We start from the raw sequence: 21982 nt of genomic DNA, 5'->3' as shown, positions 1-21982 counted from the left end.
TTTGCTCGACACTTTGGCCCTTTTTGACCCCCCCACCCCCGGCTGGTGGGGATTGAGCAAGTCGCTTGCATCTCGTTGACTTGGTGACGACATGGCTTGCTCTGCTTGTCTGCAGGTGCAGGCGGGCATGCTCGCGGGAGGGCACCTGCAGCATCCCCATCTCACAGCCTTGGGGCTGGAGCTGGAGCTGTGAGTGGGCCGCTGGTGCGCAGCTATCTGCGGTTTGGTCCTCCTGCCCTTGAGCCTCCTCCAGCGTGCATCCTCTTGAGCGGAGATGAGTGAGTCATGAGAGGGTGCCGGCAGCTGGAGCTCGAGCTGTCTACAGCATGTTCTCAGGCCAGCGCAGCAACGTGACGCGAGGCTGGGGCGGAGCCGAGGCTCCTATATGCAAATGACTCAGGCTGCTGCTGTGCATCTTGGGCGGCTTTTGACTTGAGCTCGGCCTGCCCTGTGGGGGGTCGGAGTGGGCGTCAGCCGCGTCGGGAGCGACCGGCGCCTCCCACTCGAGGAGCCTCCGTGCGGTCTGTGCCGAACGCCACCCCCCACCCCCTCCCTTTCGGGCACGAGACTCCGCGATGTTGGGGAGCTGCGTCGGAGGGGCGCTCGTCGGGCCGGCGGGCCCCAACTCATACTTACCTGGCAGGGGAGATACCATGATCACTAAGGTGGTTCTCCCAGGGTGAGGCTCATCCATTGCACTCCGGGTGTGCTGACCCCTGCGATTTCCCCAAATGCGGGAAACTCGACTGCATAATTTGTGGTAGTGGGGGACTGCGTTCGCGCTTTCCCCTGATTTCCTATGGTCAAAGACAGAACACAAAAGATGCTCTGCTGAGCCGAAGCGATGCTTTGGAGAAAAGCTCCAAGCAGCGGGCAGACGTGGCCTTTGGCTCCCCCTTGTGGGGGAAGGATGCCACCTTCCCTGTGTCGCTGCTATGCTTTGTTTATTGTTTCTTGGTTGGTTTGAGGTTGTTGCCTTTGCTCGACACTTTGGCCCTTTTTGACCCCCCCACCCCCGGCTGGTGGGGATTGAGCAAGTCGCTTGCATCTCGTTGACTTGGTGACGACATGGCTTGCTCTGCTTGTCTGCAGGTGCAGGCGGGCATGCTCGCGGGAGGGCACCTGCAGCATCCCCATCTCACAGCCTTGGGGCTGGAGCTGGAGCTGTGAGTGGGCCGCTGGTGCGCAGCTATCTGCGGTTTGGTCCTCCTGCCCTTGAGCCTCCTCCAGCGTGCATCCTCTTGAGCGGAGATGAGTGAGTCATGAGAGGGTGCCGGCAGCTGGAGCTCGAGCTGTCTACAGCATGTTCTCAGGCCAGCGCAGCAACGTGACGCGAGGCTGGGGCGGAGCCGAGGCTCCTATATGCAAATGACTCAGGCTGCTGCTGTGCATCTTGGGCGGCTTTTGACTTGAGCTCGGCCTGCCCTGTGGGGGGTCGGAGTGGGCGTCAGCCGCGTCGGGAGCGACCGGCGCCTCCCACTCGAGGAGCCTCCGTGCGGTCTGTGCCGAACGCCACCCCCCACCCCCTCCCTTTCGGGCACGAGACTCCGCGATGTTGGGGAGCTGCGTCGGAGGGGCGCTCGTCGGGCCGGCGGGCCCCAACTCATACTTACCTGGCAGGGGAGATACCATGATCACTAAGGTGGTTCTCCCAGGGTGAGGCTCATCCATTGCACTCCGGGTGTGCTGACCCCTGCGATTTCCCCAAATGCGGGAAACTCGACTGCATAATTTGTGGTAGTGGGGGACTGCGTTCGCGCTTTCCCCTGATTTCCTATGGTCAAAGACAGAACACAAAAGATGCTCTGCTGAGCCGAAGCGATGCTTTGGAGAAAAGCTCCAAGCAGCGGGCAGACGTGGCCTTTGGCTCCCCCTTGTGGGGGAAGGATGCCACCTTCCCTGTGTCGCTGCTATGCTTTGTTTATTGTTTCTTGGTTGGTTTGAGGTTGTTGCCTTTGCTCGACACTTTGGCCCTTTTTGACCCCCCCACCCCCGGCTGGTGGGGATTGAGCAAGTCGCTTGCATCTCGTTGACTTGGTGACGACATGGCTTGCTCTGCTTGTCTGCAGGTGCAGGCGGGCATGCTCGCGGGAGGGCACCTGCAGCATCCCCATCTCACAGCCTTGGGGCTGGAGCTGGAGCTGTGAGTGGGCCGCTGGTGCGCAGCTATCTGCGGTTTGGTCCTCCTGCCCTTGAGCCTCCTCCAGCGTGCATCCTCTTGAGCGGAGATGAGTGAGTCATGAGAGGGTGCCGGCAGCTGGAGCTCGAGCTGTCTACAGCATGTTCTCAGGCCAGCGCAGCAACGTGACGCGAGGCTGGGGCGGAGCCGAGGCTCCTATATGCAAATGACTCAGGCTGCTGCTGTGCATCTTGGGCGGCTTTTGACTTGAGCTCGGCCTGCCCTGTGGGGGGTCGGAGTGGGCGTCAGCCGCGTCGGGAGCGACCGGCGCCTCCCACTCGAGGAGCCTCCGTGCGGTCTGTGCCGAACGCCACCCCCCACCCCCTCCCTTTCGGGCACGAGACTCCGCGATGTTGGGGAGCTGCGTCGGAGGGGCGCTCGTCGGGCCGGCGGGCCCCAACTCATACTTACCTGGCAGGGGAGATACCATGATCACTAAGGTGGTTCTCCCAGGGTGAGGCTCATCCATTGCACTCCGGGTGTGCTGACCCCTGCGATTTCCCCAAATGCGGGAAACTCGACTGCATAATTTGTGGTAGTGGGGGACTGCGTTCGCGCTTTCCCCTGATTTCCTATGGTCAAAGACAGAACACAAAAGATGCTCTGCTGAGCCGAAGCGATGCTTTGGAGAAAAGCTCCAAGCAGCGGGCAGACGTGGCCTTTGGCTCCCCCTTGTGGGGGAAGGATGCCACCTTCCCTGTGTCGCTGCTATGCTTTGTTTATTGTTTCTTGGTTGGTTTGAGGTTGTTGCCTTTGCTCGACACTTTGGCCCTTTTTGACCCCCCCACCCCCGGCTGGTGGGGATTGAGCAAGTCGCTTGCATCTCGTTGACTTGGTGACGACATGGCTTGCTCTGCTTGTCTGCAGGTGCAGGCGGGCATGCTCGCGGGAGGGCACCTGCAGCATCCCCATCTCACAGCCTTGGGGCTGGAGCTGGAGCTGTGAGTGGGCCGCTGGTGCGCAGCTATCTGCGGTTTGGTCCTCCTGCCCTTGAGCCTCCTCCAGCGTGCATCCTCTTGAGCGGAGATGAGTGAGTCATGAGAGGGTGCCGGCAGCTGGAGCTCGAGCTGTCTACAGCATGTTCTCAGGCCAGCGCAGCAACGTGACGCGAGGCTGGGGCGGAGCCGAGGCTCCTATATGCAAATGACTCAGGCTGCTGCTGTGCATCTTGGGCGGCTTTTGACTTGAGCTCGGCCTGCCCTGTGGGGGGTCGGAGTGGGCGTCAGCCGCGTCGGGAGCGACCGGCGCCTCCCACTCGAGGAGCCTCCGTGCGGTCTGTGCCGAACGCCACCCCCCACCCCCTCCCTTTCGGGCACGAGACTCCGCGATGTTGGGGAGCTGCGTCGGAGGGGCGCTCGTCGGGCCGGCGGGCCCCAACTCATACTTACCTGGCAGGGGAGATACCATGATCACTAAGGTGGTTCTCCCAGGGTGAGGCTCATCCATTGCACTCCGGGTGTGCTGACCCCTGCGATTTCCCCAAATGCGGGAAACTCGACTGCATAATTTGTGGTAGTGGGGGACTGCGTTCGCGCTTTCCCCTGATTTCCTATGGTCAAAGACAGAACACAAAAGATGCTCTGCTGAGCCGAAGCGATGCTTTGGAGAAAAGCTCCAAGCAGCGGGCAGACGTGGCCTTTGGCTCCCCCTTGTGGGGGAAGGATGCCACCTTCCCTGTGTCGCTGCTATGCTTTGTTTATTGTTTCTTGGTTGGTTTGAGGTTGTTGCCTTTGCTCGACACTTTGGCCCTTTTTGACCCCCCCACCCCCGGCTGGTGGGGATTGAGCAAGTCGCTTGCATCTCGTTGACTTGGTGACGATATGGCTTGCTCTGCTTGTCTGCAGGTGCAGGCGGGCATGCTCGCGGGAGGGCACCTGCAGCATCCCCATCTCACAGCCTTGGTGCTGGAGCTGGAGCTGTGAGTGGGCCGCTGGTGCGCAGCTATCTGCGGTTTGGTCCTCCTGCCCTTGAGCCTCCTCCAGCGTGCATCCTCTTGAGCGGAGATGAGTGAGTCATGAGAGGGTGCCGGCAGCTGGAGCTCGAGCTGTCTACAGCATGTTCTCAGGCCAGCGCAGCAACGTGACGCGAGGCTGGGGCGGAGCCGAGGCTCCTATATGCAAATGACTCAGGCTGCTGCTGTGCATCTTGGGCGGCTTTTGACTTGAGCTCGGCCTGCCCTGTGGGGGGTCGGAGTGGGCGTCAGCCGCGTCGGGAGCGACCGGCGCCTCCCACTCGAGGAGCCTCCGTGCGGTCTGTGCCGAACGCCACCCCCCACCCCCTCCCTTTCGGGCACGAGACTCCGCGATGTTGGGGAGCTGCGTCGGAGGGGCGCTCGTCGGGCCGGCGGGCCCCAACTCATACTTACCTGGCAGGGGAGATACCATGATCACTAAGGTGGTTCTCCCAGGGTGAGGCTCATCCATTGCACTCCGGGTGTGCTGACCCCTGCGATTTCCCCAAATGCGGGAAACTCGACTGCATAATTTGTGGTAGTGGGGGACTGCGTTCGCGCTTTCCCCTGATTTCCTATGGTCAAAGACAGAACACAAAAGATGCTCTGCTGAGCCGAAGCGATGCTTTGGAGAAAAGCTCCAAGCAGCGGGCAGACGTGGCCTTTGGCTCCCCCTTGTGGGGGAAGGATGCCACCTTCCCTGTGTCGCTGCTATGCTTTGTTTATTGTTTCTTGGTTGGTTTGAGGTTGTTGCCTTTGCTCGACACTTTGGCCCTTTTTGACCCCCCCACCCCCGGCTGGTGGGGATTGAGCAAGTCGCTTGCATCTCGTTGACTTGGTGACGACATGGCTTGCTCTGCTTGTCTGCAGGTGCAGGCGGGCATGCTCGCGGGAGGGCACCTGCAGCATCCCCATCTCACAGCCTTGGGGCTGGAGCTGGAGCTGTGAGTGGGCCGCTGGTGCGCAGCTATCTGCGGTTTGGTCCTCCTGCCCTTGAGCCTCCTCCAGCGTGCATCCTCTTGAGCGGAGATGAGTGAGTCATGAGAGGGTGCCGGCAGCTGGAGCTCGAGCTGTCTACAGCATGTTCTCAGGCCAGCGCAGCAACGTGACGCGAGGCTGGGGCGGAGCCGAGGCTCCTATATGCAAATGACTCAGGCTGCTGCTGTGCATCTTGGGCGGCTTTTGACTTGAGCTCGGCCTGCCCTGTGGGGGGTCGGAGTGGGCGTCAGCCGCGTCGGGAGCGACCGGCGCCTCCCACTCGAGGAGCCTCCGTGCGGTCTGTGCCGAACGCCACCCCCCACCCCCTCCCTTTCGGGCACGAGACTCCGCGATGTTGGGGAGCTGCGTCGGAGGGGCGCTCGTCGGGCCGGCGGGCCCCAACTCATACTTACCTGGCAGGGGAGATACCATGATCACTAAGGTGGTTCTCCCAGGGTGAGGCTCATCCATTGCACTCCGGGTGTGCTGACCCCTGCGATTTCCCCAAATGCGGGAAACTCGACTGCATAATTTGTGGTAGTGGGGGACTGCGTTCGCGCTTTCCCCTGATTTCCTATGGTCAAAGACAGAACACAAAAGATGCTCTGCTGAGCCGAAGCGATGCTTTGGAGAAAAGCTCCAAGCAGCGGGCAGACGTGGCCTTTGGCTCCCCCTTGTGGGGGAAGGATGCCACCTTCCCTGTGTCGCTGCTATGCTTTGTTTATTGTTTCTTGGTTGGTTTGAGGTTGTTGCCTTTGCTCGACACTTTGGCCCTTTTTGACCCCCCCACCCCCGGCTGGTGGGGATTGAGCAAGTCGCTTGCATCTCGTTGACTTGGTGACGACATGGCTTGCTCTGCTTGTCTGCAGGTGCAGGCGGGCATGCTCGCGGGAGGGCACCTGCAGCATCCCCATCTCACAGCCTTGGGGCTGGAGCTGGAGCTGTGAGTGGGCCGCTGGTGCGCAGCTATCTGCGGTTTGGTCCTCCTGCCCTTGAGCCTCCTCCAGCGTGCATCCTCTTGAGCGGAGATGAGTGAGTCATGAGAGGGTGCCGGCAGCTGGAGCTCGAGCTGTCTACAGCATGTTCTCAGGCCAGCGCAGCAACGTGACGCGAGGCTGGGGCGGAGCCGAGGCTCCTATATGCAAATGACTCAGGCTGCTGCTGTGCATCTTGGGCGGCTTTTGACTTGAGCTCGGCCTGCCCTGTGGGGGGTCGGAGTGGGCGTCAGCCGCGTCGGGAGCGACCGGCGCCTCCCACTCGAGGAGCCTCCGTGCGGTCTGTGCCGAACGCCACCCCCCACCCCCTCCCTTTCGGGCACGAGACTCCGCGATGTTGGGGAGCTGCGTCGGAGGGGCGCTCGTCGGGCCGGCGGGCCCCAACTCATACTTACCTGGCAGGGGAGATACCATGATCACTAAGGTGGTTCTCCCAGGGTGAGGCTCATCCATTGCACTCCGGGTGTGCTGACCCCTGCGATTTCCCCAAATGCGGGAAACTCGACTGCATAATTTGTGGTAGTGGGGGACTGCGTTCGCGCTTTCCCCTGATTTCCTATGGTCAAAGACAGAACACAAAAGATGCTCTGCTGAGCCGAAGCGATGCTTTGGAGAAAAGCTCCAAGCAGCGGGCAGACGTGGCCTTTGGCTCCCCCTTGTGGGGGAAGGATGCCACCTTCCCTGTGTCGCTGCTATGCTTTGTTTATTGTTTCTTGGTTGGTTTGAGGTTGTTGCCTTTGCTCGACACTTTGGCCCTTTTTGACCCCCCCACCCCCGGCTGGTGGGGATTGAGCAAGTCGCTTGCATCTCGTTGACTTGGTGACGACATGGCTTGCTCTGCTTGTCTGCAGGTGCAGGCGGGCATGCTCGCGGGAGGGCACCTGCAGCATCCCCATCTCACAGCCTTGGGGCTGGAGCTGGAGCTGTGAGTGGGCCGCTGGTGCGCAGCTATCTGCGGTTTGGTCCTCCTGCCCTTGAGCCTCCTCCAGCGTGCATCCTCTTGAGCGGAGATGAGTGAGTCATGAGAGGGTGCCGGCAGCTGGAGCTCGAGCTGTCTACAGCATGTTCTCAGGCCAGCGCAGCAACGTGACGCGAGGCTGGGGCGGAGCCGAGGCTCCTATATGCAAATGACTCAGGCTGCTGCTGTGCATCTTGGGCGGCTTTTGACTTGAGCTCGGCCTGCCCTGTGGGGGGTCGGAGTGGGCGTCAGCCGCGTCGGGAGCGACCGGCGCCTCCCACTCGAGGAGCCTCCGTGCGGTCTGTGCCGAACGCCACCCCCCACCCCCTCCCTTTCGGGCACGAGACTCCGCGATGTTGGGGAGCTGCGTCGGAGGGGCGCTCGTCGGGCCGGCGGGCCCCAACTCATACTTACCTGGCAGGGGAGATACCATGATCACTAAGGTGGTTCTCCCAGGGTGAGGCTCATCCATTGCACTCCGGGTGTGCTGACCCCTGCGATTTCCCCAAATGCGGGAAACTCGACTGCATAATTTGTGGTAGTGGGGGACTGCGTTCGCGCTTTCCCCTGATTTCCTATGGTCAAAGACAGAACACAAAAGATGCTCTGCTGAGCCGAAGCGATGCTTTGGAGAAAAGCTCCAAGCAGCGGGCAGACGTGGCCTTTGGCTCCCCCTTGTGGGGGAAGGATGCCACCTTCCCTGTGTCGCTGCTATGCTTTGTTTATTGTTTCTTGGTTGGTTTGAGGTTGTTGCCTTTGCTCGACACTTTGGCCCTTTTTGACCCCCCCACCCCCGGCTGGTGGGGATTGAGCAAGTCGCTTGCATCTCGTTGACTTGGTGACGACATGGCTTGCTCTGCTTGTCTGCAGGTGCAGGCGGGCATGCTCGCGGGAGGGCACCTGCAGCATCCCCATCTCACAGCCTTGGGGCTGGAGCTGGAGCTGTGAGTGGGCCGCTGGTGCGCAGCTATCTGCGGTTTGGTCCTCCTGCCCTTGAGCCTCCTCCAGCGTGCATCCTCTTGAGCGGAGATGAGTGAGTCATGAGAGGGTGCCGGCAGCTGGAGCTCGAGCTGTCTACAGCATGTTCTCAGGCCAGCGCAGCAACGTGACGCGAGGCTGGGGCGGAGCCGAGGCTCCTATATGCAAATGACTCAGGCTGCTGCTGTGCATCTTGGGCGGCTTTTGACTTGAGCTCGGCCTGCCCTGTGGGGGGTCGGAGTGGGCGTCAGCCGCGTCGGGAGCGACCGGCGCCTCCCACTCGAGGAGCCTCCGTGCGGTCTGTGCCGAACGCCACCCCCCACCCCCTCCCTTTCGGGCACGAGACTCCGCGATGTTGGGGAGCTGCGTCGGAGGGGCGCTCGTCGGGCCGGCGGGCCCCAACTCATACTTACCTGGCAGGGGAGATACCATGATCACTAAGGTGGTTCTCCCAGGGTGAGGCTCATCCATTGCACTCCGGGTGTGCTGACCCCTGCGATTTCCCCAAATGCGGGAAACTCGACTGCATAATTTGTGGTAGTGGGGGACTGCGTTCGCGCTTTCCCCTGATTTCCTATGGTCAAAGACAGAACACAAAAGATGCTCTGCTGAGCCGAAGCGATGCTTTGGAGAAAAGCTCCAAGCAGCGGGCAGACGTGGCCTTTGGCTCCCCCTTGTGGGGGAAGGATGCCACCTTCCCTGTGTCGCTGCTATGCTTTGTTTATTGTTTCTTGGTTGGTTTGAGGTTGTTGCCTTTGCTCGACACTTTGGCCCTTTTTGACCCCCCCACCCCCGGCTGGTGGGGATTGAGCAAGTCGCTTGCATCTCGTTGACTTGGTGACGACATGGCTTGCTCTGCTTGTCTGCAGGTGCAGGCGGGCATGCTCGCGGGAGGGCACCTGCAGCATCCCCATCTCACAGCCTTGGGGCTGGAGCTGGAGCTGTGAGTGGGCCGCTGGTGCGCAGCTATCTGCGGTTTGGTCCTCCTGCCCTTGAGCCTCCTCCAGCGTGCATCCTCTTGAGCGGAGATGAGTGAGTCATGAGAGGGTGCCGGCAGCTGGAGCTCGAGCTGTCTACAGCATGTTCTCAGGCCAGCGCAGCAACGTGACGCGAGGCTGGGGCGGAGCCGAGGCTCCTATATGCAAATGACTCAGGCTGCTGCTGTGCATCTTGGGCGGCTTTTGACTTGAGCTCGGCCTGCCCTGTGGGGGGTCGGAGTGGGCGTCAGCCGCGTCGGGAGCGACCGGCGCCTCCCACTCGAGGAGCCTCCGTGCGGTCTGTGCCGAACGCCACCCCCCACCCCCTCCCTTTCGGGCACGAGACTCCGCGATGTTGGGGAGCTGCGTCGGAGGGGCGCTCGTCGGGCCGGCGGGCCCCAACTCATACTTACCTGGCAGGGGAGATACCATGATCACTAAGGTGGTTCTCCCAGGGTGAGGCTCATCCATTGCACTCCGGGTGTGCTGACCCCTGCGATTTCCCCAAATGCGGGAAACTCGACTGCATAATTTGTGGTAGTGGGGGACTGCGTTCGCGCTTTCCCCTGATTTCCTATGGTCAAAGACAGAACACAAAAGATGCTCTGCTGAGCCGAAGCGATGCTTTGGAGAAAAGCTCCAAGCAGCGGGCAGACGTGGCCTTTGGCTCCCCCTTGTGGGGGAAGGATGCCACCTTCCCTGTGTCGCTGCTATGCTTTGTTTATTGTTTCTTGGTTGGTTTGAGGTTGTTGCCTTTGCTCGACACTTTGGCCCTTTTTGACCCCCCCACCCCCGGCTGGTGGGGATTGAGCAAGTCGCTTGCATCTCGTTGACTTGGTGACGACATGGCTTGCTCTGCTTGTCTGCAGGTGCAGGCGGGCATGCTCGCGGGAGGGCACCTGCAGCATCCCCATCTCACAGCCTTGGGGCTGGAGCTGGAGCTGTGAGTGGGCCGCTGGTGCGCAGCTATCTGCGGTTTGGTCCTCCTGCCCTTGAGCCTCCTCCAGCGTGCATCCTCTTGAGCGGAGATGAGTGAGTCATGAGAGGGTGCCGGCAGCTGGAGCTCGAGCTGTCTACAGCATGTTCTCAGGCCAGCGCAGCAACGTGACGCGAGGCTGGGGCGGAGCCGAGGCTCCTATATGCAAATGACTCAGGCTGCTGCTGTGCATCTTGGGCGGCTTTTGACTTGAGCTCGGCCTGCCCTGTGGGGGGTCGGAGTGGGCGTCAGCCGCGTCGGGAGCGACCGGCGCCTCCCACTCGAGGAGCCTCCGTGCGGTCTGTGCCGAACGCCACCCCCCACCCCCTCCCTTTCGGGCACGAGACTCCGCGATGTTGGGGAGCTGCGTCGGAGGGGCGCTCGTCGGGCCGGCGGGCCCCAACTCATACTTACCTGGCAGGGGAGATACCATGATCACTAAGGTGGTTCTCCCAGGGTGAGGCTCATCCATTGCACTCCGGGTGTGCTGACCCCTGCGATTTCCCCAAATGCGGGAAACTCGACTGCATAATTTGTGGTAGTGGGGGACTGCGTTCGCGCTTTCCCCTGATTTCCTATGGTCAAAGACAGAACACAAAAGATGCTCTGCTGAGCCGAAGCGATGCTTTGGAGAAAAGCTCCAAGCAGCGGGCAGACGTGGCCTTTGGCTCCCCCTTGTGGGGGAAGGATGCCACCTTCCCTGTGTCGCTGCTATGCTTTGTTTATTGTTTCTTGGTTGGTTTGAGGTTGTTGCCTTTGCTCGACACTTTGGCCCTTTTTGACCCCCCCACCCCCGGCTGGTGGGGATTGAGCAAGTCGCTTGCATCTCGTTGACTTGGTGACGACATGGCTTGCTCTGCTTGTCTGCAGGTGCAGGCGGGCATGCTCGCGGGAGGGCACCTGCAGCATCCCCATCTCACAGCCTTGGGGCTGGAGCTGGAGCTGTGAGTGGGCCGCTGGTGCGCAGCTATCTGCGGTTTGGTCCTCCTGCCCTTGAGCCTCCTCCAGCGTGCATCCTCTTGAGCGGAGATGAGTGAGTCATGAGAGGGTGCCGGCAGCTGGAGCTCGAGCTGTCTCCAGCATGTTCTCAGGCCAGCGCAGCAACGTGACGCGAGGCTGGGGCGGAGCCGAGGCTCCTATATGCAAATGACTCAGGCTGCTGCTGTGCATCTTGGGCGGCTTTTGACTTGAGCTCGGCCTGCCCTGTGGGGGGTCGGAGTGGGCGTCAGCCGCGTCGGGAGCGACCGGCGCCTCCCACTCGAGGAGCCTCCGTGCGGTCTGTGCCGAACGCCACCCCCCACCCCCTCCCTTTCGGGCACGAGACTCCGCGATGTTGGGGAGCTGCGTCGGAGGGGCGCTCGTCGGGCCGGCGGGCCCCAACTCATACTTACCTGGCAGGGGAGATACCATGATCACTAAGGTGGTTCTCCCAGGGTGAGGCTCATCCATTGCACTCCGGGTGTGCTGACCCCTGCGATTTCCCCAAATGCGGGAAACTCGACTGCATAATTTGTGGTAGTGGGGGACTGCGTTCGCGCTTTCCCCTGATTTCCTATGGTCAAAGACAGAACACAAAAGATGCTCTGCTGAGCCGAAGCGATGCTTTGGAGAAAAGCTCCAAGCAGCGGGCAGACGTGGCCTTTGGCTCCCCCTTGTGGGGGAAGGATGCCACCTTCCCTGTGTCGCTGCTATGCTTTGTTTATTGTTTCTTGGTTGGTTTGAGGTTGTTGCCTTTGCTCGACACTTTGGCCCTTTTTGACCCCCCCACCCCCGGCTGGTGGGGATTGAGCAAGTCGCTTGCATCTCGTTGACTTGGTGACGACATGGCTTGCTCTGCTTGTCTGCAGGTGCAGGCGGGCATGCTCGCGGGAGGGCACCTGCAGCATCCCCATCTCACAGCCTTGGGGCTGGAGCTGGAGCTGTGAGTGGGCCGCTGGTGCGCAGCTATCTGCGGTTTGGTCCTCCTGCCCTTGAGCCTCCTCCAGCGTGCATCCTCTTGAGCGGAGATGAGTGAGTCATGAGAGGGTGCCGGCAGCTGGAGCTCGAGCTGTCTACAGCATGTTCTCAGGCCAGCGCAGCAACGTGACGCGAGGCTGGGGCGGAGCCGAGGCTCCTATATGCAAATGACTCAGGCTGCTGCTGTGCATCTTGGGCGGCTTTTGACTTGAGCTCGGCCTGCCCTGTGGGGGGTCGGAGTGGGCGTCAGCCGCGTCGGGAGCGACCGGCGCCTCCCACTCGAGGAGCCTCCGTGCGGTCTGTGCCGAACGCCACCCCCCACCCCCTCCCTTTCGGGCACGAGACTCCGCGATGTTGGGGAGCTGCGTCGGAGGGGCGCTCGTCGGGCCGGCGGGCCCCAACTCATACTTACCTGGCAGGGGAGATACCATGATCACTAAGGTGGTTCTCCCAGGGTGAGGCTCATCCATTGCACTCCGGGTGTGCTGACCCCTGCGATTTCCCCAAATGCGGGAAACTCGACTGCATAATTTGTGGTAGTGGGGGACTGCGTTCGCGCTTTCCCCTGATTTCCTATGGTCAAAGACAGAACACAAAAGATGCTCTGCTGAGCCGAAGCGATGCTTTGGAGAAAAGCTCCAAGCAGCGGGCAGACGTGGCCTTTGGCTCCCCCTTGTGGGGGAAGGATGCCACCTTCCCTGTGTCGCTGCTATGCTTTGTTTATTGTTTCTTGGTTGGTTTGAGGTTGTTGCCTTTGCTCGACACTTTGGCCCTTTTTGACCCCCCCACCCCCGGCTGGTGGGGATTGAGCAAGTCGCTTGCATCTCGTTGACTTGGTGACGACATGGCTTGCTCTGCTTGTCTGCAGGTGCAGGCGGGCATGCTCGCGGGAGGGCACCTGCAGCATCCCCATCTCACAGCCTTGGGGCTGGAGCTGGAGCTGTGAGTGGGCCGCTGGTGCGCAGCTATCTGCGGTTTGGTCCTCCTGCCCTTGAGCCTCCTCCAGCGTGCATCCTCTTGAGCGGAGATGAGTGAGTCATGAGAGGGTGCCGGCAGCTGGAGCTCGAGCTGTCTACAGCATGTTCTCAGGCCAGCGCAGCAACGTGACGCGAGGCTGGGGCGGAGCCGAGGCTCCTATATGCAAATGACTCAGGCTGCTGCTGTGCATCTTGGGCGGCTTTTGACTTGAGCTCGGCCTGCCCTGTGGGGGGTCGGAGTGGGTGTCAGCCGCGTCGGGAGCGACCGGCGCCTCCCACTCGAGGAGCCTCCGTGCGGTCTGTGCCGAACGCCACCCCCCACCCCCTCCCTTTCGGGCACGAGACTCCGCGATGTTGGGGAGCTGCGTCGGAGGGGCGCTCGTCGGGCCGGCGGGCCCCAACTCATACTTACCTGGCAGGGGAGATACCATGATCACTAAGGTGGTTCTCCCAGGGTGAGGCTCATCCATTGCACTCCGGGTGTGCTGACCCCTGCGATTTCCCCAAATGCGGGAAACTCGACTGCATAATTTGTGGTAGTGGGGGACTGCGTTCGCGCTTTCCCCTGATTTCCTATGGTCAAAGACAGAACACAAAAGATGCTCTGCTGAGCCGAAGCGATGCTTTGGAGAAAAGCTCCAAGCAGCGGGCAGACGTGGCCTTTGGCTCCCCCTTGTGGGGGAAGGATGCCACCTTCCCTGTGTCGCTGCTATGCTTTGTTTATTGTTTCTTGGTTGGTTTGAGGTTGTTGCCTTTGCTCGACACTTTGGCCCTTTTTGACCCCCCCACCCCCGGCTGGTGGGGATTGAGCAAGTCGCTTGCATCTCGTTGACTTGGTGACGACATGGCTTGCTCTGCTTGTCTGCAGGTGCAGGCGGGCATGCTCGCGGGAGGGCACCTGCAGCATCCCCATCTCACAGCCTTGGGGCTGGAGCTGGAGCTGTGAGTGGGCCGCTGGTGCGCAGCTATCTGCGGTTTGGTCCTCCTGCCCTTGAGCCTCCTCCAGCGTGCATCCTCTTGAGCGGAGATGAGTGAGTCATGAGAGGGTGCCGGCAGCTGGAGCTCGAGCTGTCTACAGCATGTTCTCAGGCCAGCGCAGCAACGTGACGCGAGGCTGGGGCGGAGCCGAGGCTCCTATATGCAAATGACTCAGGCTGCTGCTGTGCATCTTGGGCGGCTTTTGACTTGAGCTCGGCCTGCCCTGTGGGGGGTCGGAGTGGGCGTCAGCCGCGTCGGGAGCGACCGGCGCCTCCCACTCGAGGAGCCTCCGTGCGGTCTGTGCCGAACGCCACCCCCCACCCCCTCCCTTTCGGGCACGAGACTCCGCGATGTTGGGGAGCTGCGTCGGAGGGGCGCTCGTCGGGCCGGCGGGCCCCAACTCATACTTACCTGGCAGGGGAGATACCATGATCACTAAGGTGGTTCTCCCAGGGTGAGGCTCATCCATTGCACTCCGGGTGTGCTGACCCCTGCGATTTCCCCAAATGCGGGAAACTCGACTGCATAATTTGTGGTAGTGGGGGACTGCGTTCGCGCTTTCCCCTGATTTCCTATGGTCAAAGACAGAACACAAAAGATGCTCTGCTGAGCCGAAGCGATGCTTTGGAGAAAAGCTCCAAGCAGCGGGCAGACGTGGCCTTTGGCTCCCCCTTGTGGGGGAAGGATGCCACCTTCCCTGTGTCGCTGCTATGCTTTGTTTATTGTTTCTTGGTTGGTTTGAGGTTGTTGCCTTTGCTCGACACTTTGGCCCTTTTTGACCCCCCCACCCCCGGCTGGTGGGGATTGAGCAAGTCGCTTGCATCTCGTTGACTTGGTGACGACATGGCTTGCTCTGCTTGTCTGCAGGTGCAGGCGGGCATGCTCGCGGGAGGGCACCTGCAGCATCCCCATCTCACAGCCTTGGGGCTGGAGCTGGAGCTGTGAGTGGGCCGCTGGTGCGCAGCTATCTGCGGTTTGGTCCTCCTGCCCTTGAGCCTCCTCCAGCGTGCATCCTCTTGAGCGGAGATGAGTGAGTCATGAGAGGGTGCCGGCAGCTGGAGCTCGAGCTGTCTACAGCATGTTCTCAGGCCAGCGCAGCAACGTGACGCGAGGCTGGGGCGGAGCCGAGGCTCCTATATGCAAATGACTCAGGCTGCTGCTGTGCATCTTGGGCGGCTTTTGACTTGAGCTCGGCCTGCCCTGTGGGGGGTCGGAGTGGGCGTCAGCCGCGTCGGGAGCGACCGGCGCCTCCCACTCGAGGAGCCTCCGTGCGGTCTGTGCCGAACGCCACCCCCCACCCCCTCCCTTTCGGGCACGAGACTCCGCGATGTTGGGGAGCTGCGTCGGAGGGGCGCTCGTCGGGCCGGCGGGCCCCAACTCATACTTACCTGGCAGGGGAGATACCATGATCACTAAGGTGGTTCTCCCAGGGTGAGGCTCATCCATTGCACTCCGGGTGTGCTGACCCCTGCGATTTCCCCAAATGCGGGAAACTCGACTGCATAATTTGTGGTAGTGGGGGACTGCGTTCGCGCTTTCCCCTGATTTCCTATGGTCAAAGACAGAACACAAAAGATGCTCTGCTGAGCCGAAGCGATGCTTTGGAGAAAAGCTCCAAGCAGCGGGCAGACGTGGCCTTTGGCTCCCCCTTGTGGGGGAAGGATGCCACCTTCCCTGTGTCGCTGCTATGCTTTGTTTATTGTTTCTTGGTTGGTTTGAGGTTGTTGCCTTTGCTCGACACTTTGGCCCTTTTTGACCCCCCCACCCCCGGCTGGTGGGGATTGAGCAAGTCGCTTGCATCTCGTTGACTTGGTGACGACATGGCTTGCTCTGCTTGTCTGCAGGTGCAGGCGGGCATGCTCGCGGGAGGGCACCTGCAGCATCCCCATCTCACAGCCTTGGGGCTGGAGCTGGAGCTGTGAGTGGGCCGCTGGTGCGCAGCTATCTGCGGTTTGGTCCTCCTGCCCTTGAGCCTCCTCCAGCGTGCATCCTCTTGAGCGGAGATGAGTGAGTCATGAGAGGGTGCCGGCAGCTGGAGCTCGAGCTGTCTACAGCATGTTCTCAGGCCAGCGCAGCAACGTGACGCGAGGCTGGGGCGGAGCCGAGGCTCCTATATGCAAATGACTCAGGCTGCTGCTGTGCATCTTGGGCGGCTTTTGACTTGAGCTCGGCCTGCCCTGTGGGGGGTCGGAGTGGGCGTCAGCCGCGTCGGGAGCGACCGGCGCCTCCCACTCGAGGAGCCTCCGTGCGGTCTGTGCCGAACGCCACCCCCCACCCCCTCCCTTTCGGGCACGAGACTCCGCGATGTTGGGGAGCTGCGTCGGAGGGGCGCTCGTCGGGCCGGCGGGCCCCAACTCATACTTACCTGGCAGGGGAGATACCATGATCACTAAGGTGGTTCTCCCAGGGTGAGGCTCATCCATTGCACTCCGGGTGTGCTGACCCCTGCGATTTCCCCAAATGCGGGAAACTCGACTGCATAATTTGTGGTAGTGGGGGACTGCGTTCGCGCTTTCCCCTGATTTCCTATGGTCAAAGACAGAACACAAAAGATGCTCTGCTGAGCCGAAGCGATGCTTTGGAGAAAAGCTCCAAGCAGCGGGCAGACGTGGCCTTTGGCTCCCCCTTGTGGGGGAAGGATGCCACCTTCCCTGTGTCGCTGCTATGCTTTGTTTATTGTTTCTTGGTTGGTTTGAGGTTGTTGCCTTTGCTCGACACTTTGGCCCTTTTTGACCCCCCCACCCCCGGCTGGTGGGGATTGAGCAAGTCGCTTGCATCTCGTTGACTTGGTGACGACATGGCTTGCTCTGCTTGTCTGCAGGTGCAGGCGGGCATGCTCGCGGGAGGGCACCTGCAGCATCCCCATCTCACAGCCTTGGGGCTGGAGCTGGAGCTGTGAGTGGGCCGCTGGTGCGCAGCTATCTGCGGTTTGGTCCTCCTGCCCTTGAGCCTCCTCCAGCGTGCATCCTCTTGAGCGGAGATGAGTGAGTCATGAGAGGGTGCCGGCAGCTGGAGCTCGAGCTGTCTACAGCATGTTCTCAGGCCAGCGCAGCAACGTGACGCGAGGCTGGGGCGGAGCCGAGGCTCCTATATGCAAGTGACTCAGGCTGCTGCTGTGCATCTTGGGCGGCTTTTGACTTGAGCTCGGCCTGCCCTGTGGGGGGTCGGAGTGGGCGTCAGCCGCGTCGGGAGCGACCGGCGCCTCCCACTCGAGGAGCCTCCGTGCGGTCTGTGCCGAACGCCACCCCCCACCCCCTCCCTTTCGGGCACGAGACTCCGCGATGTTGGGGAGCTGCGTCGGAGGGGCGCTCGTCGGGCCGGCGGGCCCCAACTCATACTTACCTGGCAGGGGAGATACCATGATCACTAAGGTGGTTCTCCCAGGGTGAGGCTCATCCATTGCACTCCGGGTGTGCTGACCCCTGCGATTTCCCCAAATGCGGGAAACTCGACTGCATAATTTGTGGTAGTGGGGGACTGCGTTCGCGCTTTCCCCTGATTTCCTATGGTCAAAGACAGAACACAAAAGATGCTCTGCTGAGCCGAAGCGATGCTTTGGAGAAAAGCTCCAAGCAGCGGGCAGACGTGGCCTTTGGCTCCCCCTTGTGGGGGAAGGATGCCACCTTCCCTGTGTCGCTGCTATGCTTTGTTTATTGTTTCTTGGTTGGTTTGAGGTTGTTGCCTTTGCTCGACACTTTGGCCCTTTTTGACCCCCCCACCCCCGGCTGGTGGGGATTGAGCAAGTCGCTTGCATCTCGTTGACTTGGTGACGACATGGCTTGCTCTGCTTGTCTGCAGGTGCAGGCGGGCATGCTCGCGGGAGGGCACCTGCAGCATCCCCATCTCACAGCCTTGGGGCTGGAGCTGGAGCTGTGAGTGGGCCGCTGGTGCGCAGCTATCTGCGGTTTGGTCCTCCTGCCCTTGAGCCTCCTCCAGCGTGCATCCTCTTGAGCGGAGATGAGTGAGTCATGAGAGGGTGCCGGCAGCTGGAGCTCGAGCTGTCTACAGCATGTTCTCAGGCCAGCGCAGCAACGTGACGCGAGGCTGGGGCGGAGCCGAGGCTCCTATATGCAAATGACTCAGGCTGCTGCTGTGCATCTTGGGCGGCTTTTGACTTGAGCTCGGCCTGCCCTGTGGGGGGTCGGAGTGGGCGTCAGCCGCGTCGGGAGCGACCGGCGCCTCCCACTCGAGGAGCCTCCGTGCGGTCTGTGCCGAACGCCACCCCCCACCCCCTCCCTTTCGGGCACGAGACTCCGCGATGTTGGGGAGCTGCGTCGGAGGGGCGCTCGTCGGGCCGGCGGGCCCCAACTCATACTTACCTGGCAGGGGAGATACCATGATCACTAAGGTGGTTCTCCCAGGGTGAGGCTCATCCATTGCACTCCGGGTGTGCTGACCCCTGCGATTTCCCCAAATGCGGGAAACTCGACTGCATAATTTGTGGTAGTGGGGGACTGCGTTCGCGCTTTCCCCTGATTTCCTATGGTCAAAGACAGAACACAAAAGATGCTCTGCTGAGCCGAAGCGATGCTTTGGAGAAAAGCTCCAAGCAGCGGGCAGACGTGGCCTTTGGCTCCCCCTTGTGGGGGAAGGATGCCACCTTCCCTGTGTCGCTGCTATGCTTTGTTTATTGTTTCTTGGTTGGTTTGAGGTTGTTGCCTTTGCTCGACACTTTGGCCCTTTTTGACCCCCCCACCCCCGGCTGGTGGGGATTGAGCAAGTCGCTTGCATCTCGTTGACTTGGTGACGACATGGCTTGCTCTGCTTGTCTGCAGGTGCAGGCGGGCATGCTCGCGGGAGGGCACCTGCAGCATCCCCATCTCACAGCCTTGGGGCTGGAGCTGGAGCTGTGAGTGGGCCGCTGGTGCGCAGCTATCTGCGGTTTGGTCCTCCTGCCCTTGAGCCTCCTCCAGCGTGCATCCTCTTGAGCGGAGATGAGTGAGTCATGAGAGGGTGCCGGCAGCTGGAGCTCGAGCTGTCTACAGCATGTTCTCAGGCCAGCGCAGCAACGTGACGCGAGGCTGGGGCGGAGCCGAGGCTCCTATATGCAAATGACTCAGGCTGCTGCTGTGCATCTTGGGCGGCTTTTGACTTGAGCTCGGCCTGCCCTGTGGGGGGTCGGAGTGGGCGTCAGCCGCGTCGGGAGCGACCGGCGCCTCCCACTCGAGGAGCCTCCGTGCGGTCTGTGCCGAACGCCACCCCCCACCCCCTCCCTTTCGGGCACGAGACTCCGCGATGTTGGGGAGCTGCGTCGGAGGGGCGCTCGTCGGGCCGGCGGGCCCCAACTCATACTTACCTGGCAGGGGAGATACCATGATCACTAAGGTGGTTCTCCCAGGGTGAGGCTCATCCATTGCACTCCGGGTGTGCTGACCCCTGCGATTTCCCCAAATGCGGGAAACTCGACTGCATAATTTGTGGTAGTGGGGGACTGCGTTCGCGCTTTCCCCTGATTTCCTATGGTCAAAGACAGAACACAAAAGATGCTCTGCTGAGCCGAAGCGATGCTTTGGAGAAAAGCTCCAAGCAGCGGGCAGACGTGGCCTTTGGCTCCCCCTTGTGGGGGAAGGATGCCACCTTCCCTGTGTCGCTGCTATGCTTTGTTTATTGTTTCTTGGTTGGTTTGAGGTTGTTGCCTTTGCTCGACACTTTGGCCCTTTTTGACCCCCCCACCCCCGGCTGGTGGGGATTGAGCAAGTCGCTTGCATCTCGTTGACTTGGTGACGACATGGCTTGCTCTGCTTGTCTGCAGGTGCAGGCGGGCATGCTCGCGGGAGGGCACCTGCAGCATCCCCATCTCACAGCCTTGGGGCTGGAGCTGGAGCTGTGAGTGGGCCGCTGGTGCGCAGCTATCTGCGGTTTGGTCCTCCTGCCCTTGAGCCTCCTCCAGCGTGCATCCTCTTGAGCGGAGATGAGTGAGTCATGAGAGGGTGCCGGCAGCTGGAGCTCGAGCTGTCTACAGCATGTTCTCAGGCCAGCGCAGCAACGTGACGCGAGGCTGGGGCGGAGCCGAGGCTCCTATATGCAAGTGACTCAGGCTGCTGCTGTGCATCTTGGGCGGCTTTTGACTTGAGCTCGGCCTGCCCTGTGGGGGGTCGGAGTGGGCGTCAGCCGCGTCGGGAGCGACCGGCGCCTCCCACTCGAGGAGCCTCCGTGCGGTCTGTGCCGAACGCCACCCCCCACCCCCTCCCTTTCGGGCACGAGACTCCGCGATGTTGGGGAGCTGCGTCGGAGGGGCGCTCGTCGGGCCGGCGGGCCCCAACTCATACTTACCTGGCAGGGGAGATACCATGATCACTAAGGTGGTTCTCCCAGGGTGAGGCTCATCCATTGCACTCCGGGTGTGCTGACCCCTGCGATTTCCCCAAATGCGGGAAACTCGACTGCATAATTTGTGGTAGTGGGGGACTGCGTTCGCGCTTTCCCCTGATTTCCTATGGTCAAAGACAGAACACAAAAGATGCTCTGCTGAGCCGAAGCGATGCTTTGGAGAAAAGCTCCAAGCAGCGGGCAGACGTGGCCTTTGGCTCCCCCTTGTGGGGGAAGGATGCCACCTTCCCTGTGTCGCTGCTATGCTTTGTTTATTGTTTCTTGGTTGGTTTGAGGTTGTTGCCTTTGCTCGACACTTTGGCCCTTTTTGACCCCCCCACCCCCGGCTGGTGGGGATTGAGCAAGTCGCTTGCATCTCGTTGACTTGGTGACGACATGGCTTGCTCTGCTTGTCTGCAGGTGCAGGCGGGCATGCTCGCGGGAGGGCACCTGCAGCATCCCCATCTCACAGCCTTGGGGCTGGAGCTGGAGCTGTGAGTGGGCCGCTGGTGCGCAGCTATCTGCGGTTTGGTCCTCCTGCCCTTGAGCCTCCTCCAGCGTGCATCCTCTTGAGCGGAGATGAGTGAGTCATGAGAGGGTGCCGGCAGCTGGAGCTCGAGCTGTCTACAGCATGTTCTCAGGCCAGCGCAGCAACGTGACGCGAGGCTGGGGCGGAGCCGAGGCTCCTATATGCAAATGACTCAGGCTGCTGCTGTGCATCTTGGGCGGCTTTTGACTTGAGCTCGGCCTGCCCTGTGGGGGGTCGGAGTGGGCGTCAGCCGCGTCGGGAGCGACCGGCGCCTCCCACTCGAGGAGCCTCCGTGCGGTCTGTGCCGAACGCCACCCCCCACCCCCTCCCTTTCGGGCACGAGACTCCGCGATGTTGGGGAGCTGCGTCGGAGGGGCGCTCGTCGGGCCGGCGGGCCCCAACTCATACTTACCTGGCAGGGGAGATACCATGATCACTAAGGTGGTTCTCCCAGGGTGAGGCTCATCCATTGCACTCCGGGTGTGCTGACCCCTGCGATTTCCCCAAATGCGGGAAACTCGACTGCATAATTTGTGGTAGTGGGGGACTGCGTTCGCGCTTTCCCCTGATTTCCTATGGTCAAAGACAGAACACAAAAGATGCTCTGCTGAGCCGAAGCGATGCTTTGGAGAAAAGCTCCAAGCAGCGGGCAGACGTGGCCTTTGGCTCCCCCTTGTGGGGGAAGGATGCCACCTTCCCTGTGTCGCGCTGCTATGCTTTGTTTATTGTTTCTTGGTTGGTTTGAGGTTGTTGCCTTTGCTCGACACTTTGGCCCTTTTTGACCCCCCCACCCCCGGCTGGTGGGGATTGAGCAAGTCGCTTGCATCTCGTTGACTTGGTGACGACATGGCTTGCTCTGCTTGTCTGCAGGTGCAGGCGGGCATGCTCGCGGGAGGGCACCTGCAGCATCCCCATCTCACAGCCTTGGGGCTGGAGCTGGAGCTGTGAGTGGGCCGCTGGTGCGCAGCTATCTGCGGTTTGGTCCTCCTGCCCTTGAGCCTCCTCCAGCGTGCATCCTCTTGAGCGGAGATGAGTGAGTCATGAGAGGGTGCCGGCAGCTGGAGCTCGAGCTGTCTACAGCATGTTCTCAGGCCAGCGCAGCAACGTGACGCGAGGCTGGGGCGGAGCCGAGGCTCCTATATGCAAATGACTCAGGCTGCTGCTGTGCATCTTGGGCGGCTTTTGACTTGAGCTCGGCCTGCCCTGTGGGGGGTCGGAGTGGGCGTCAGCCGCGTCGGGAG

At 61.4% G+C, this 21982-nt stretch overlaps 22 non-coding genes across 22 annotated transcripts; all 22 read left to right on the top strand.

Moving 5' to 3' along the window:
• Positions 1-628: 628 nt before the first annotated feature.
• Positions 629-792, top strand: LOC138660085 (U1 spliceosomal RNA). Its single transcript, XR_011317577.1, has one exon. It is a non-coding gene; the product is annotated as a U1 spliceosomal RNA (small nuclear RNA).
• An 813-nt stretch (positions 793-1605) lies between these two features.
• LOC138660084 (U1 spliceosomal RNA) lies at positions 1606-1769 on the top strand. Its single transcript, XR_011317576.1, has one exon. It is a non-coding gene; the product is annotated as a U1 spliceosomal RNA (small nuclear RNA).
• An 813-nt stretch (positions 1770-2582) lies between these two features.
• On the top strand, positions 2583-2746 carry LOC138660083 (U1 spliceosomal RNA). Its single transcript, XR_011317575.1, has one exon. It is a non-coding gene; the product is annotated as a U1 spliceosomal RNA (small nuclear RNA).
• An 813-nt stretch (positions 2747-3559) lies between these two features.
• On the top strand, positions 3560-3723 carry LOC138660082 (U1 spliceosomal RNA). The gene has a single exon (XR_011317574.1). It is a non-coding gene; the product is annotated as a U1 spliceosomal RNA (small nuclear RNA).
• An 813-nt stretch (positions 3724-4536) lies between these two features.
• Positions 4537-4700, top strand: LOC138660081 (U1 spliceosomal RNA). Its single transcript, XR_011317573.1, has one exon. It is a non-coding gene; the product is annotated as a U1 spliceosomal RNA (small nuclear RNA).
• Positions 4701-5513: 813 nt separating this feature from the next.
• LOC138660079 (U1 spliceosomal RNA) lies at positions 5514-5677 on the top strand. Its single transcript, XR_011317572.1, has one exon. It is a non-coding gene; the product is annotated as a U1 spliceosomal RNA (small nuclear RNA).
• Positions 5678-6490: 813 nt separating this feature from the next.
• Positions 6491-6654, top strand: LOC138660078 (U1 spliceosomal RNA). The gene has a single exon (XR_011317571.1). It is a non-coding gene; the product is annotated as a U1 spliceosomal RNA (small nuclear RNA).
• An 813-nt stretch (positions 6655-7467) lies between these two features.
• On the top strand, positions 7468-7631 carry LOC138660077 (U1 spliceosomal RNA). The gene has a single exon (XR_011317570.1). It is a non-coding gene; the product is annotated as a U1 spliceosomal RNA (small nuclear RNA).
• An 813-nt stretch (positions 7632-8444) lies between these two features.
• LOC138660076 (U1 spliceosomal RNA) lies at positions 8445-8608 on the top strand. Its single transcript, XR_011317569.1, has one exon. It is a non-coding gene; the product is annotated as a U1 spliceosomal RNA (small nuclear RNA).
• An 813-nt stretch (positions 8609-9421) lies between these two features.
• Positions 9422-9585, top strand: LOC138660075 (U1 spliceosomal RNA). Its single transcript, XR_011317568.1, has one exon. It is a non-coding gene; the product is annotated as a U1 spliceosomal RNA (small nuclear RNA).
• An 813-nt stretch (positions 9586-10398) lies between these two features.
• LOC138660072 (U1 spliceosomal RNA) lies at positions 10399-10562 on the top strand. The gene has a single exon (XR_011317567.1). It is a non-coding gene; the product is annotated as a U1 spliceosomal RNA (small nuclear RNA).
• Positions 10563-11375: 813 nt separating this feature from the next.
• On the top strand, positions 11376-11539 carry LOC138660071 (U1 spliceosomal RNA). Its single transcript, XR_011317566.1, has one exon. It is a non-coding gene; the product is annotated as a U1 spliceosomal RNA (small nuclear RNA).
• Positions 11540-12352: 813 nt separating this feature from the next.
• Positions 12353-12516, top strand: LOC138660070 (U1 spliceosomal RNA). Its single transcript, XR_011317565.1, has one exon. It is a non-coding gene; the product is annotated as a U1 spliceosomal RNA (small nuclear RNA).
• Positions 12517-13329: 813 nt separating this feature from the next.
• On the top strand, positions 13330-13493 carry LOC138660069 (U1 spliceosomal RNA). The gene has a single exon (XR_011317564.1). It is a non-coding gene; the product is annotated as a U1 spliceosomal RNA (small nuclear RNA).
• Positions 13494-14306: 813 nt separating this feature from the next.
• LOC138660067 (U1 spliceosomal RNA) lies at positions 14307-14470 on the top strand. Its single transcript, XR_011317563.1, has one exon. It is a non-coding gene; the product is annotated as a U1 spliceosomal RNA (small nuclear RNA).
• Positions 14471-15283: 813 nt separating this feature from the next.
• Positions 15284-15447, top strand: LOC138660066 (U1 spliceosomal RNA). The gene has a single exon (XR_011317562.1). It is a non-coding gene; the product is annotated as a U1 spliceosomal RNA (small nuclear RNA).
• Positions 15448-16260: 813 nt separating this feature from the next.
• LOC138660065 (U1 spliceosomal RNA) lies at positions 16261-16424 on the top strand. Its single transcript, XR_011317561.1, has one exon. It is a non-coding gene; the product is annotated as a U1 spliceosomal RNA (small nuclear RNA).
• An 813-nt stretch (positions 16425-17237) lies between these two features.
• LOC138660064 (U1 spliceosomal RNA) lies at positions 17238-17401 on the top strand. Its single transcript, XR_011317560.1, has one exon. It is a non-coding gene; the product is annotated as a U1 spliceosomal RNA (small nuclear RNA).
• Positions 17402-18214: 813 nt separating this feature from the next.
• LOC138660063 (U1 spliceosomal RNA) lies at positions 18215-18378 on the top strand. Its single transcript, XR_011317559.1, has one exon. It is a non-coding gene; the product is annotated as a U1 spliceosomal RNA (small nuclear RNA).
• An 813-nt stretch (positions 18379-19191) lies between these two features.
• LOC138660062 (U1 spliceosomal RNA) lies at positions 19192-19355 on the top strand. The gene has a single exon (XR_011317558.1). It is a non-coding gene; the product is annotated as a U1 spliceosomal RNA (small nuclear RNA).
• Positions 19356-20168: 813 nt separating this feature from the next.
• Positions 20169-20332, top strand: LOC138660060 (U1 spliceosomal RNA). Its single transcript, XR_011317557.1, has one exon. It is a non-coding gene; the product is annotated as a U1 spliceosomal RNA (small nuclear RNA).
• An 813-nt stretch (positions 20333-21145) lies between these two features.
• On the top strand, positions 21146-21309 carry LOC138660059 (U1 spliceosomal RNA). Its single transcript, XR_011317556.1, has one exon. It is a non-coding gene; the product is annotated as a U1 spliceosomal RNA (small nuclear RNA).
• Positions 21310-21982: the final 673 nt, after the last annotated feature.

Source organism: Ranitomeya imitator, chromosome 1, assembly GCF_032444005.1.
Source record: "Ranitomeya imitator isolate aRanImi1 chromosome 1, aRanImi1.pri, whole genome shotgun sequence".
Classification (NCBI taxonomy): domain Eukaryota; kingdom Metazoa; phylum Chordata; class Amphibia; order Anura; family Dendrobatidae; genus Ranitomeya; species Ranitomeya imitator.
This window is presented reverse-complemented; position numbering and strand designations above follow the sequence as displayed.